Below are 15,369 nucleotides of genomic sequence, written 5' to 3' on the forward strand. Positions count from 1 at the left end.
ATATCAGTGTCATTACCACCAGCTGAATTCTCCCCATGATGGAACAATAAGATGATGATTTGCACGTTGTCAGCCATACCAGTTACAGAAAACTCTGTCTATAACTTAACACTCCCAATATGTCTTTACACACCACATTACCAAAGTTATAAAAGGGCTGTGTTGCAAATGGCACCCTATTGCCTATGTAGTGCACTAATTTTAAGGGAAACATATACGGTTCTGGGCAAAAGTAATGGACTATGTATGGAATGGTGTGCCATTTGGGATGTGTCAAGCTGAAGGCCTCTCTATTTCTCTCTATGTTCTCTGCCCACTGAGGGATGTCTCTGTTCAGAGTGGTGTTACATTCACACATGGATGCTCATGGGCCTATACACTGTCACTTCCTCACCACTCACCGTCTGTTTCTCCCTCTTTTATTTATCTCCCGCTCTATCTCTCTCATTCCATCCCTCTTTCTCTCCCTATCCCTCTGTTTCTCTGCTGTCAGTTCCATAGTGTGTTATTATGGTCAGAGAACTTCAGTCCCGTACCAGTTGTTTATGACAGACTAAATCAAAATGGATGCTTCTCAAATGGCACCCTATTCCCTACAAAGTGTGCTACTATTGACCAGAGCCCTGTTGACTCTGATCAAAACTAGCACATTACATAGGACGTATGGTACAATTTGGGACTCAGACAATGTCCCTAGTGGGTTTAAAATGAATCCCTAATTGGTTTAACATTCATGTCTGTTTCACACAGAGACAGTTAAACGTGACAGTTTTTTTTTACACAACACCTTGCCTTCCACTAGTTTCTAAATGACTGTACTGTAATTCAATACAGGAAAATCTAACATATCAACTCTCCATAGGGAGCCTGTGAAATATGTAGATGTGAATGTCTTAATGATGTTAGTTTGTTATAGAAATAGCTCAAGGTTATTATGCCATCTTACAGGTGAAGGAAGGGCCTCTCTAGACAGCCTCCACAGTGTGTGAGTGTCTGCGCGATTGTACTATATTGGATATTGTTGAGACGATGCATTCTGCTCCATTCTTAGAAAAAAGGTTATCTGAGCAGTAATCTCCATAATGACGATTGCACTCACTCCCAATATACTAATCCACAACTGCCTATTATCAATCCACCCCGTCCCCGTCCTCGACCATCCTATGAACACGTTCCAGGGGTTGCCATGACAATAAACGTGGTCGCCACAGCGACTATGTGACTGTCTAACTTTTTGTTGGTTTTGTACAGCAGCAACAGACAGCCCTCACCCACACTGAATGGAACGATGCAGGGTTTTTAATAACAGTGTGGAGAGAAGAAAAAAACTAAATAGAGTGGTATCTGAAAAAAACATTCAAATCTAACCCCTCAGTAAAACAATTCTAGATTTTATATTCAATTCAATGTTCACAAATGTCAATTTTGGTGTCCACTGCAAATGGGTGAAAACCTATGGGCAATGATCAAATTGATTCCCTTGAATGGAATACATAGGCCATGAGACTTGAGCACATTAAAACATCCCTGTGAAATCAATTCATACAATATCACACGTGTATTGTGATTGTGTATTTGTTCCTGTTAGATTTGCACAACCACTCTTTTAGCCTGTTGTACTTGGTTTCTGGACATGGGCTACCAGTAGAGTGTGCTAGGCTTACACAGTGCAAGCAGTCCAATGCTGAACACACACTCACACAGGTAGGAGCTGGTTCTGACAGCCCCACTCCACTACCTCAGCCAGCTAACCGTGCCGAGCCTAGCGAGGGGTAGAAAAGAAATGGCTTCCTAATGCTCATCATCACCACAGCCTCCTCTACCTCAATTGACTTGGTTTTAGATCACTTTATTTTAAGAATGTGAAATGTCAGAATAAAAGCAGAGAATCATTTATTTCAGCTTTTATTTCTTTCACCACATTCACAGTGGGTCAGAAGTTTACATACACTCAATTAGTATTTGGTAGCATTGCATTAACTCGGGTCAAAACATTTTTTGGTAGCCTTCCACAAGCTTCCCACAATAAGTTGGGTGAATTTTGGCCCATTCCTCCTGACAGAGCTGGTGTAACTGAGTCAGGTTGAAGTCCTCCTTGCTTGCGTATGCTTTTTCAGTTCTGCCCTTAAATGTTCTATAGGATTGAGGTCAGGGCTTTGTAATGTACCTGCTTCGTCCAACATCTTCACAAGATCCTTTGCTGTTGTTCTGGGATTGATCTGCACTTTTCACACCAAAGTACATTCATCTCTAGGAGACAGAACATAACTCCTTCCTGAGCGGTATGACGGCTGCGTGGTCCCATGCTGTTTATACTTGCGTACTATTGTTTGTACAGATGAATGTGGTACCTTCAGGCATTTGGAAATTGCTCCCAAGGATGTACCAGGAGGTCTACAATTTTTTTAGATTTTCCCATGATGTCAAGCAAAGAGGTCCTGAGTTTGACGGTAGGCTTTGAAATACATCCACAGGTACACCACCAATTGTCTCAAATTATGTCAATTAGCCTATCAGAAGCTTCTAAAGACATGACATAATTTTCTGGAATTTTCCAAGCTGTTTAAAGGCACAGTCAACTTAGTGTATGTAAACTTCTGACCCACTGGAATTGTGATACGGTGAGTTTTAAGATAAATAATCTGTAAACAATTGTTTGAAAAATTACTCGTCATGCACAAAGTAGATGTCCTAACCGACTTGCCAAAACTATAGTTTGTTATCAAGAAATGTGTGAAGTGGTTGAAAAACGAGTTTTAGTGACGCCAACCTAAGTGTATGTAAACGTCTGACTTCAACTGTATCTAGTCAGGTCTAATTGTATTTAAGCGCACTCCCCTCCATCCCTCTCCCTCAATGTTTTTTCTCTCATACTATATTTATATTTCACTTAAGTTTTTTACATGTTTTCATCGAATGTACCAACAGTACTTTCAAAATGTTCCCTGACTTTGTGTTTGTTGAATATGTTGGTTTGCTTTGTTTCTTCAGACACAATCAACATCTCTCTCCAGGGTTGTTGCTATTCTTCTCTTGTTTTTGAGGGAGTCGTGTGTGAGTGTGTGTGAGAGAGCTTTCGTTTTTTGCTTTTCTTGGCTTTAGTAGGAGCTCTGAAAAACACCACATACAGTACATTAGAAAGGTTGTCAGACCGCTTGACTTTTGTCAGTGGTGTAAAGTAGTTTGGTAAAAATACTTGAAGTACTAGCCAAATAGTTTTTTGGGTGAATCTGTAATTTACTCTTTATATTTTGGACTGCTTTTACTTCACTACATTCCTCAAGAAAATATTATACTTTGTACTACTTACATTTTCCAATTCCTACTTACAAACCCAAACCTCGTTACATTTTGAATGCTTAGCAGGACAGGAAAATAGTCAATTTCACTCACTTATCAACCAAACATCCCTGGTCATCCCTACTGCCTCTGGTGGACTCACTAAACACATATACTTTATTTGTAAATTATGTCTGAATGTTGGAGTGTGCCCGTGGCTTTCCGTTAAAAAAAAAGTTTTTTTAAATGTAATGGTGCCATCTGAGTTTTATAATATGATGAATTTCAAATTAGTTATGCTTAGGTATATTTTAAACCAAATACTTGTTTACTTTTACTCAAGTACAATTTCACTGGGTGACTATTACTTTTTAATTGTGTCATTTTCTATTAAGGTATCTTTACTTTTACTAGTGTGACAGTTGGGTACTTTTTCCTCCTCTGACTTTTGTTACGTTACAGCCTTATTCTACAATGTATTAAAATACGTTTTCCCTCATTAATCTACACACAATACCCCATAATGACAAAGTGAAAACAGGTTTTTAGAAATGTTTGCACATGTATTTTACAAATGAAAAACTGAAATGTCTGTGGTTATTCAATTGATTAGACACTATTTGGAAATGCACACACCTGTAAACACAAGATCCCACAGTTGACAGTGATTGTCAGAACAAAAACCAAGCCACAAGTTCAAAATAATTGTCCGTAAAGCTCAGAGACAGGATTGTGTTGAGGCACAGATCTGGGGAAGGGTACCCAAAAATGTCTGCAGCATTGAAGGTCCCCAAGAACAGAGTGGCCTCTGTCGTTTGGAACCACCAAGACTTTTCCTAGAGCTGGCCAAACAGAGCAATCAGGGGCTAAGGGTGTTGGTCAGGGAGGTGTTCCTCTGTGGGATGGGGGAACCTTCCAGAACGATAACCATCTCTGCAGCACTCCACCAATCAGGCATTTGTGGTAGAGTGGCCAGACCGAAGCCACTCCTCAGTACAGGACACATTACTGCCCACTTGGAGTTTGCCAAAGGGCACCTAAAGGACTCTTAGACCATGAGAAAAAATATTTTCTGGTGCGATGTAACCAAGATTGAATTATTTGACCTGAGTGCCACGTCTGGAAGACACCTGGCACCATCCCTACGGTGAAGCATGGTGGTGGCAGCATCATGCTGTAGGGATGTTTTTCATTAGCAGGGACTGGGAGACTAGTCTGGAGCGAAAGATGAACGGACAAAGTACAGAGACAAAGCGCTCATTACATCAGATTGGGACAAAGGTTGACCTTCCAACAGGACAATGACCCTAAGCACACAGCCAAGTCAATGCAGGTGTGGCTTTGGGACAAGTCTCCTGATGTTCTTGAGTGCCAGAGCCCAGACTTGAACCCGATCGAACATCTCCAGAGAGACCTGAAAACAAGCATTTCGCTACACATAACATCTGCTAAATATGTGTATGTGAACAATAATATTTCATTTGAAAATAGCTGTGCAGCAGCGCTCCCCATCCAACCTGACAGAGCTTGAGAGGATCTGCAGAGAAGAATGGGAGAAACTCCCATAACATAAGTGGGCCAAGCTTGTACAATAGCGTCATACCCAAGAGGACTTGAGGCTGTTATCGCTGCCAATGGTGCTTCAACAACATACTGTGTAAAGGGTCTGAATACATGTGTAAATGTGACATTTCAAAAATTGCACAAAATCTAAAAGTTGTTGTTTTGTCATTATGGTGTATTGTGTGTAGATTGATGAGGGGAAAAATAAATACATTTTGGAATAAGGCTGAGAGAGAGGAGAGAAGAGTAGAGACGGAGAGACATGGAAAGAGAGAGAGAGGTGGGAGAGAATGGTATGAGACATAAAGAAGGAGAGAGGATAGAGAGGGAGAGAGCACACCATTATGTCCCAATCATGGATGTCCAGTAATCCCAGGAGGTCCCAGCCAGCATGATTAAGAGGAGCCATGTTGTGTGTCTGTCTGTCTGTCCTTGTGCTTGTGTGTTCGTTCGCACCATGCAGTAGTGTTGCACAGTACGTAAAAAAAAAAATGTTTTACTTTTTCAATACTAGATCATGAAAAATGGTTCGGTACTCACATTTTTGTTACTTTCGGTACGTCTGTCAAATGTGTCTCACATCATACATGGATTGAGCTGATCAAGTCTGTCTAGTAATTTGTTTGAATCTTCTGAAGGGGGCAGAATTAAGCTAGCCAGGCCTTTTGCACATTCAGCTGACACAGCACCAGTGTTGGGATTAGTTCATTAAAAAGTAGTGTACATATTACTCATTGCATTTAACGAGATTAACCTGCTACTTTACGATATTACTTTGCTTGGAAAGTAACGCGTTATATTACTTTCAGTTACTTTCATGAACTGTCTGTTGGAGGGAGCAGTGCGAGTCATGCATGCTCAACCAAAGATGGGTTACTTACTAACTCATGTTTGATCACTAGTTTCTCCTTTCATCTATAGCCCTGCTTTCCTGTGTGAGTCTACAAGTTCTGCAAGGCTTCTTCTAATGAAAACATCGTACTTCCACACCCACAGTTTGTTGTAAATCTAGCTCCAAATGCAAACTATTGAATTTATTATTTTTTTTAACCTTTATTTAAACAGGCAAGTCAGTTAAGAACACATTCTTATTTTCAATGACGGCCTGGGAACAACTGCCTGTTCAGGGGCAGAACGACAGATTTGTACCTTGTCAGCTCGGGGGTTTGAACTCGCAACCTTCCAGTTACTAGTCCAACGCTCTAACCACTAGGCTACGCTGCCGCCGCAATTACTTTACTTACAGCAGATGATGAGTGCCGGCTAATGTATTATACAATAGATGACTGATTGGGTGCGCTGTGTTGGGTGCGCTGTGTTGAAGTCACTGTGACTCCATCTTGGCACTCCCCCACCATTGTAAAAAATGAATTAAAAAAATTAGCACTGTGGAAAATTACAGTAGCACTGTGGAATGTCCAGGTACACTTTTGCAAACTTCAGACATGCAGCAAAAACAAATTGGGACAACAGTGGCTTCTTCCGTGGTTTCCTCCCATGAACACCATTCTTGTTTAGTGTTTACGTATTGTAGACTCGTCAACAAGGATGTTAGCATGTTCCAGAAATTGTTGTAAGTCTTTAACTGACACTCTATGATTCTTTTTAACCTCATTGAGCATTCTGCTCTGTGCTTTTCCAGTCATCTTTGCACGATGGCCACGCCTAGGGAGAGTAGCAACAGTGCTGAACATTATCAATTTATAGGCAATTGTCTTACCATGGACTGATGAACATCAAGGCTTTTAGAAATACTTTGTAACACTTTCCAGCTTTAAACAAGTCAACCATTCTTAATCTCAGCTCTTCTGGGGTCTCTTTTGTTCGAAACATGGTTCGCATCAGGCAATTCCTGTGAATAGCGAAGTCAAATTTGGTGAGTTTTTTTATCGGGCAAGGCAGCTCTAACCAACATCTCCACACTCGTGTCATTTATTGGACTCCAGGTTAGCTGACTCCTGACTCCAATGAGCTTTTGGAGAAGTCGTTAGCCTAGGGGTTCACATACGTTTTCCAACCTGCACTGTGAATGTTGAAATTATGTAATCAATACAGACAAAAATACAATACTTTGTTATTAGTTTAAGCACACTATGTTTGCCTATTATTGTGATTTAGCTGAAGATCAGATCAAATTTGATGACCAATTTATGCAGAAATCCGGGTAATTCCAAAGGGTTCACATTGTTACGCTCGTCGTTGTATGATAAATGACCGGACCAAGGTGCAGCGTAGTAGCCGTACATTCTCTCTTTATTTGAAAACATAACACCGGGAAAAAACAATGAATACAAACCAAACGTAAAGCAACAAACAAAGACAAGATCCCACAAAACCCAAAAGGAAACTGACAACTTATATCTGATTACCAATCAGAGACAACAATAGACAGCTGCATCCGATTGGGAATCAAACACACCAACATAGAAACAGAAAACCTAGAATGCCCACCCAAATCACACCCTGACCTAACCAAATAGAGAAATAAAAAGGTTCTCTAAGGTCAGGGCGTGACAGTACCCCCCCCCACTCCGGCCGCAAAACCTGACTCTACAGGGGGGGGGTCCGGGTGGGCATTTATCCTCGGTGGCGGCTCCGGTTCGGGACGTAGCCTCCGCTCCGCACGCTGATCCCTCCGCTTCCGTGGAACCGGACCGTCGCCTGAGACTCCGGACCATGGCTTATCGCGGGAGGCTCTGGACTGGCGACCGCCGCAGGAGGCTCTGGACTGCGGCCTGCTGCTGGAAACTCTTGGACTGGGGACCGTCGCTGGAGGCTCCGGAACGGGGACCATCGCTACAGGCTCAGTGCCATGGATCATCAATGGAGGCTTCGTGCCATGTATTATCACTACAGGCTCCGGACCATGGATCATCACTGGAGGCTCCGGGCCATGGATTATCACTGGAGGCTTCGTGCTATGGATCATCACTACAGGCTCCAGGCAATGGATCATCACTGGAGGCTTCGTGCCATGGATCATCACTGGAGGCTTCGTGCCATGGATCATCACTGGAGGCTTCGTACGTGGTGCAGGAACAGGTCTCACCGGACTGAGGAAACGTACTGGCAGCCTGGTGTATGGAGCTGCCACAGGGCTTACCGGACTGAGGAGACACACTGGAGGCCTGGTAGGTGGAACCGGAACAGGTCTCACCGGACTGGGGAGATGCACTGGAAGCTTGGTGTGTGGAGCAGGCACCGGATACACTGGGCCGTGGAGGCACACTGGAAGTCTCGGGCGTATAGCTGGCACAACCCATCCTGGCTGAATGCCCTCTTCCACCCGGCAAATGCGGGGCGCTGGCACAGAGCTCACCGGCCTGTGAATGCTCACTGGAGACACAGTGCCTGACCGGTCACTCGCTCCCCACGGTATGCATGGGGAGTTGGCTCAGGTCTACACCCTGATTCCGCCAATCTCCCTGTGTGACCCCCCTTGCCGTGACTCTTGGTCTCATCGCTGTTGGTCTCATCGCTGTTCCTCCCTCGCTGCTTCCACCTGTATCCACGGGCAGGCTCTCATGCCCTGCCATTACCTCCTCCCATGTCCATGATGTCCTCCACTCCGGGGCACGGTGCTTGGTCCGTTGGTGATGGGATCATCTGTTACACTCGTCGTCAGATGATAAATGACCGGACCAAGGTGCAGCATGGTAGGCGTACATTCTCTCTTTATTTGAAAACGTAACACCGGGAAAACACAATGATCACAAACCGAACGTAAAGCTAGTCATGCAATAAAGCAACAAACATAGACAAGATCCCACAAAACCCAAAAGGAAACTGACAACTTATATCTGATTCCCAATAAGGGACAACGATAGACAGCTGGGAATCAAACACACCAACATAGAACCAGAAAACCCTAGAATGCCCACCCTAATCACACCCTGACCTAACCAAATAGAGAAATAAAAAGGCTGTCTAAGGTCAGGGCGTGACACACATACATTTTCTTGCCACTGTATTTAGACTGCTTCGTGTTTTTCTAGGCTTGCTAGCAGTAGCCAGCCAGCAGTTTTTGTGCAAGTTCCTTATACAACACCTCCGGTTGCCAACTCACTTCCCACCAGATTTTTCCTGTATCATGATACTAAACCTGGTATTGGCATCAAAGTCAAAATTCTGTTATCGTGACAACGCTACCATGCAGTGCCAGGGCTGTGCTGAGCCTTGGTCTGAGTGGGTTGTGGAAGATTGATTCTCTCAGAGAGTTAGACAGAGCAGCACTGATTGAAGCCTCTGACTTCTTCAATATGTTACTGGTTATTCAGCAGCCTGTTTTCATTTATACTCTCATTATTAGAAAAAGTCATCATTGTGATTCAAATAGCTGTGCGTTTGCATGGCATTTCATTTTTAAGAGAGACGGGAAGATAGAGGGATGGAGAGAGACAGACAGAGAGCGATGGAGAGTGACACAGAGAGAAATATGGAGGGAGAGAGAGAAATGGAGTGAGGGATGGAGGATCGGGAGGGAGGGACTCAAGAAGAGAATGATCCTGCACCATCCTAGCAAATTGCAGTGATTCACCTGTACATAGTGGTAGTATTGATGATTTGTCCCTTGCAATTACACCTCGCTCAGGAAAACATTTATTGTTAAATCCCCACTTGATGTGGGCGTAATCATTTAAACCTGTTGTCTGGTTTGTCTTAGGGATGCCGTCTGTAATTGAAACATTAGTGTTTCTGGTCAATATGTGTAACGACATTCAGAGGTGGAAGAAGGATCGGACCGAAGCACAGGGTGGTAAGTGTTCATGATGATATTTAATTGAAATGAACTGAACACTGAAATACAAAACAATTAAAGATGTGAACAAAATGAAAACCGAAACAGTACCGTGTGGCCCAAACACTCACATGGAAACAAACACCCACTAACAAAAAGTGAAACCCAGGCTACCTAAGTATGATTCTCAATCAGGGACAACGATTGACAGCTGCCTCTGATTGAGAACCATACTAGGCCGAACTCAAAACCTCAACATAGAAAAACACACGTAGACTGTCCACCTAATTCACGCCCTGACCATACTAAAACAAAGACAAAACAAAGGAACTAAGGTCAGAATGTGACAGTACCCCTCCTGGCTGACTGGCGGCTCTGGCGGCTCCTGGCTGACTGGCGGCTCCTGGCTGACTGGCGGCTCCTGGCTGGCTGGCGGCTCTGGCGGCTATTGACAGACTGGCGGCTCTGGCGGCTCAGGACAGACGGGAGACTCTGGCGGCTCAGGACAGACGGGAGACTCTGGCGGCTCAGGACAGACGGGAGACTCTGGCGGCTCAGGACAGACGGGAGACTCTGGCGGCTCAGGACAGACGGGAGACTCTGGCGGCTCAGGACAGACGGGAGACTCTGGCGGCTCAGGACAGACGGGAGACTCTGGCGGCTCAGGACAGACGGGAGACTCTGGCGGCTCAGGACAGACGGGAGACTCTGGCGGCTCAGGACAGACGGGAGACTCTGGCGGCTCAGGACAGACGGGAGACTCTGGGCTGTGCTGGCGATCCGGGGACACCATGCGTAAGGCTGGTGCCATGTACGCCAGCCTGAGGAGACGCACTGGAGACCAGATGCGTAGAGCCGGCTTCATGTCACCTGGCTCGATGCCCACTCTAGTCCGGCCGATACGAGGACCTGGAATGTACCGCACCGGGCTATGCACCCGCACCGGGGACACGGTGCGCTCCACCTCATAACACGGTGCCTGCCCGGTACCTCTTACTCTCCGGTAAGCATGAGAAGTTGGCGCAGGTCTCCTACCTGAACTCGCCACACTCCCCGCGTGCCCCTCCAAGAAATGTTTGAGGCTGCCTCTCGGGCTTCCAGCCGCGCTGCCGAGCTAGCTCCTCATAATGCCGCCTCTCAGCTTTCGCTGCCTCCAGTTCTGCCTTGGGGCGGCGATATTCACCCGGCTGTGCCCAGGGTCCCTTGCCGTCTAATATCTCCTCCCAAGTCCATCTCTCCAGGTATCGCTGCCTCTCCTGCTGCTGCTGCCTGTTACCACGCTGCTTGGTTCTTTCTTGGTGGGTGTTTCTGTAACGCCATTCAGGGGTGGAATAGGGATCGGAACAAAGCGCAGCGTCTGAACACTGAAATACAAAACAATAAACAATGTGAACAAAATGAAAACCGAAACAGTGCCATGTGGCCCAAACACTCACACGTAAACAGACACCCACAAACCAAAAGTGAAACCCAGGCTACCTAAGTATGATTCTCAATAAGGGACAACGATTGACAGCTGCCTCTGATTGAGAACCATACTAGGCCGAACTCAAAACCCCAACATAGAAAAACACACACAGACTGCCCACCCAACTCACGCCCTGACCATACTAAAACAAAGACAAAACAAAGGAACTAAGGTCAGAACGTGACAATATGTGGCTGGTAGGGCGGCCCTCTGCAGTTTCCATTTTAATCAGGTGTGTGTGACAGTGTGTGTGTGTGTGTGTGTGTGTGTGTTAGGGTTGGACATTACATCAAATTAATTTGATTGCGATGGTCCAAATGCCTCTATTGCAGGAATCAACGTTTGTGTGTGTGTGTGTGTGTGTTGTGTGTGTGTGTGTGTGTGTGTGTGTGTGTGTGTGTGTGTGTGTGTGTGTGTGTGTGTGTGTGTGTGTGTGTGTGTGTGTGTTTGTCATTTTGGTCTCATTCGCTCCTTCTATGTTGTGTGACTGTGCACCTTCCCACGTGCAAACAGACATTTAGCCCCTCTCCCTGCCATCAAAGACAAAAGATAACAAAGACGAAAGATTATATTACATTTGTCATTTAGTGGAATCTCTTATCAAGAGACAATTTTATGAGCAATTAGGCTTAAGTGCCTTACTCAAGGGCACATCAGCAGATTTTCACCATTAGGCTTGGGCATTCATCTTCCTCTCTGACAACAAACAATTGCAAATCAATATTTGCATTTGGGGTCCAAAACAATCAGTCATATGGACACCAAAACACATTGAGACGTTATTTTACTGTAATAGAGTAAAATGCCCTTTTTATATCTCAACTCCCAAAATTTAGAACAGAGGAGACCCTACTAAGACAGGAGTATCAATTAGCATGATTGTTAAAAATGAATGCTCTGTTTCTGTTGCGTGGCATTGCAGGTTCTGTTGCACGCGACGAGACCGTAATGTCACATAAGCACATTAACAATTGGCAACTCGTTCTCATTCTGAGAAATAAGAATTTTCTTATCCAGGTAGGCCACTTGACTTCAACATCTAAACGTGAACTGTTTTCTATGTTGTTAGCAAGAAATTAAATCCAATTTGGCTAGACTTTAAATATAAAGATTAGCTAGCTACTCACTAGCAGGTGGGCTTGTGCTTGAGAGATGTTTATGAAACCTCTGTTCATTTTCTATATTGCTTGTTATCAGAAGTTGGTGATTTGTTCGTTGATGTGCATTGTACATGGTTCTAGATAAATGTGTAACAAGGGCATTTTCATAGACCGACATGAAAGCCAGATCGCTGATTATTGCACAAAAAAAAGCAGATTCAACTATTTTGATGAAATAATAAAGTTTTTAGTGGCTCTTATGATTGAATGCTTATATTTAGCCCTGAAGCCCCGAATTAATTAGATTATTCCCGATTATTTGAAATGCAGTGTATGGACATCTTAATTATGCAACAAAGGTTATTTAGAGAGAACATAAAAAATATATACATATACTCAACACTGAGTATACAAAACATTAAGAACACCTGCTTTTTCCATGACAGACTGACTAGATGAATCCAGGTGAAAGCTATGATTCCTTAATGTCACTTGTTAAATCCACTTCAATCAGTGTAGATGAAAGGGCGGACACAGGTTTAAGAAAGATTTTTAAACCTTGAGACAATGGATTGTGTATGTGTGCCATTCAGAGGGTGAATGGGCGAGACAAAATATTGAATTGCCTTTGAACGGGGTAAGGTCGTAGGTGCCAGACAAACCGGTTGGTGTCAAGAACTGCAATGCTACTGGGTTTTTCAGGCTCAAAAGTTGCCAGTGTGTATCAAGAATGTTCCACTACCAAAGGACATCCAGCCAATTTGACACAACTGTAGGGAGAATTTGAGTCAACATGGGCCAGCATCCCTGTGGAACCCTTTCGACATCTTGTAGAGTCCATGCCCTGACAAAATGAGGCTGTTCTGAGGGTAGCTATAGCTAGTGGTGTTGACTCTTGAGTGATGCCATCTACCATCTCACCACGGCTGTGGATTTTTCACTCAATACGATGTTGACTCAGTACGTGCTATGTACTTAGGGCCTTTTTACCTTTGAAGAGATGTGAAAACGAATGAAAGCATTTGCTCGAACATATTGAGCACTTTCATGAATTTTTCATCACCTCAGTGCCTTACCATGAAGGCAGTAGCGTTGGAGAGTAGTTGAGGTGTGTGTGCTCATTGCGGCCAACCAAAGGTGTAGCATCTTTAAAGGTTTATCTATTTATCCCTTTAAAAAACCCTTAAACGCCCAAATGACTGACTTGCCGGCCCTGTCTTGTGTGTCGCTCACTCTCGCTCTGTCTCAGGAATGACTCACCCAGTATGAAACCAGCACCAGACTGTGTCTTGGCGACCTGTCTCCATAGCAACCGGGCCGTCTCTGCTGCGTTACCACAGCGTTATCCTGCCGTTATCCATCAAAGTTACTCCTGTTGTGTGGATATAAAAACAGCGCGACTATGTGAGCCAACGTACAGCACAAATGCATATCTGTCTACACAGGCCAGTGTCTGTCAGTGTGGGGTGATGGGAGCTTTCAAGTGTGTGTGTGTGTGTTTTGTGTGCATTTATATATATGTGTGTGTGTGGTGATGGCTTTGCCACAGGACCTGGTGTGTTGTGATGGTTGATGAGGAGATCTCTGTGCTCAGAACGACATGCTGCTGACTCATTCAGCGTGCGTCTCAAATAGCACCCTACTCACTACTTTAATAGAGTGCCGTTTATGACACAGCTTTACTGTTATTTTATCTCCCTCCATGGAGGTGTGGTGGGTCCTAAAAGCACATTCACTCAATAATCCCGCCCCCCACGTCTCTCCTTCACCCTCCCTCGCTCTCCATCTCTCCTCATCTCCTCCGCTCTTCCCTTTTACAGGACCTACGGGAGGTTTGGCTCAACTATCCGCCCACCCTCTGCAGGTTGTTTGGAAATAATCTATTTTGTTTGTTTGTCCCGACATTCTGTATCCGTAGATGGATAAAAAAAAAAGATGTATAAAATATATATGTACAGCTCTGAAATACATATTGTATATATGTAACCCCCCCAGAGTACCGCTTTCTTACACACACACACACACACACACACACACACACACACACACACACACACACACACACACACACACACACACACACACTCTAATCAAACTTAATTTGTCACCTGCGCCGAATACAACATGTAGACCTTACCATGAAATGCTTACTTATAAGCCCTTAGCCAACAGTGCAGTTCAAGGAAGAATTAAGAAAATATTTACCAAATAAACTAAAGACATTTTTGTTGCCGAAATTAAGTTCAATGTCTCTAATTGTATCCTTTGTATATATGCTGAACAAAAATATAAATGCAACACGCAACAATTTCAACGATTTTACTGAGTTACAGTTCATGTAAGGAAATCAGTCAATTAAAATAAAATCATTAGGCCCCAATCTATGTAATCAGTATCTGGAGTGACCATCATTTGCCTCGTGCAGCGGAACACATCTCCTTCGCATAGAGTTGGTCAGGCTGTTGATTGTGGCCTGTGGAACGTTGTCCCACTCCTCTTCAATGGCTGTGCGAAGTTGCTGGATATTGGTGCATACTGGAACACACAGTCATACACAGCCTATGCCTGCCCATACCATAACCCCACCACCTCCTTGGGGCACCCTGTTCACAAAGTTGACATCAGCAAATCGCTCGCCTACACAACACCATCCTCATGTCTGAAGGAGACGACACCTACGAGGGTAAAAAAAAAACACCCTGTTAAGAACTCTTTTTTTTAAATTTTTTTTTTTATATATTGACTTTTAATGTCTGTGGTTGTGAGGCCAGTTTTATATACTGCCAAATTCTCTAAAACATCATTAGTGGTGGTTTATGTTAGAGAAATGAACATTACATTATCTGGCAATAGCTCTGGTGGACATTCTTGCAGTCAGCATGCCAATTGCACACTCCCTCAAAACCTGAGACACCTGTGGCGTTGTGTGACAAAACTGCACATTTTAGAGTGCAATTTTATTGTCCTCAGCACAAGGTGCACCTGTGTAATGATCATGATGTTTAATCAGCTTCTTGATATGCCACACCTTTCAGTTGGATACATTATCTTGGCAAAGGAAATGCTCACTAAAAGGTACTGTATGTAAACAGCTTTGTGCACACAATTTGAGAGAAATTAGATTTGTGTCTGTACAATTTCGTGGATCTTTTATTTGAGCTCATGAAACATGGTACCAACATTTTACATGTTGCATTTTGTTCATTGTAGTTTAAGATAGG

The 15,369-nt window shown here is 44.0% G+C and overlaps 1 pseudogene; it reads left to right on the forward strand.

Annotated features, from left to right (window-relative positions):
- LOC118382967 (ribonuclease 3-like) overlaps window positions 1-15,369 on the forward strand; it is a 165,786-nt pseudogene that overhangs the window by 96,622 nt on the left and 53,795 nt on the right.

The sequence above is a fragment of the Oncorhynchus keta genome, chromosome 4 (genome assembly GCF_023373465.1).
Source record: "Oncorhynchus keta strain PuntledgeMale-10-30-2019 chromosome 4, Oket_V2, whole genome shotgun sequence".
Taxonomy (NCBI): domain Eukaryota; kingdom Metazoa; phylum Chordata; class Actinopteri; order Salmoniformes; family Salmonidae; genus Oncorhynchus; species Oncorhynchus keta.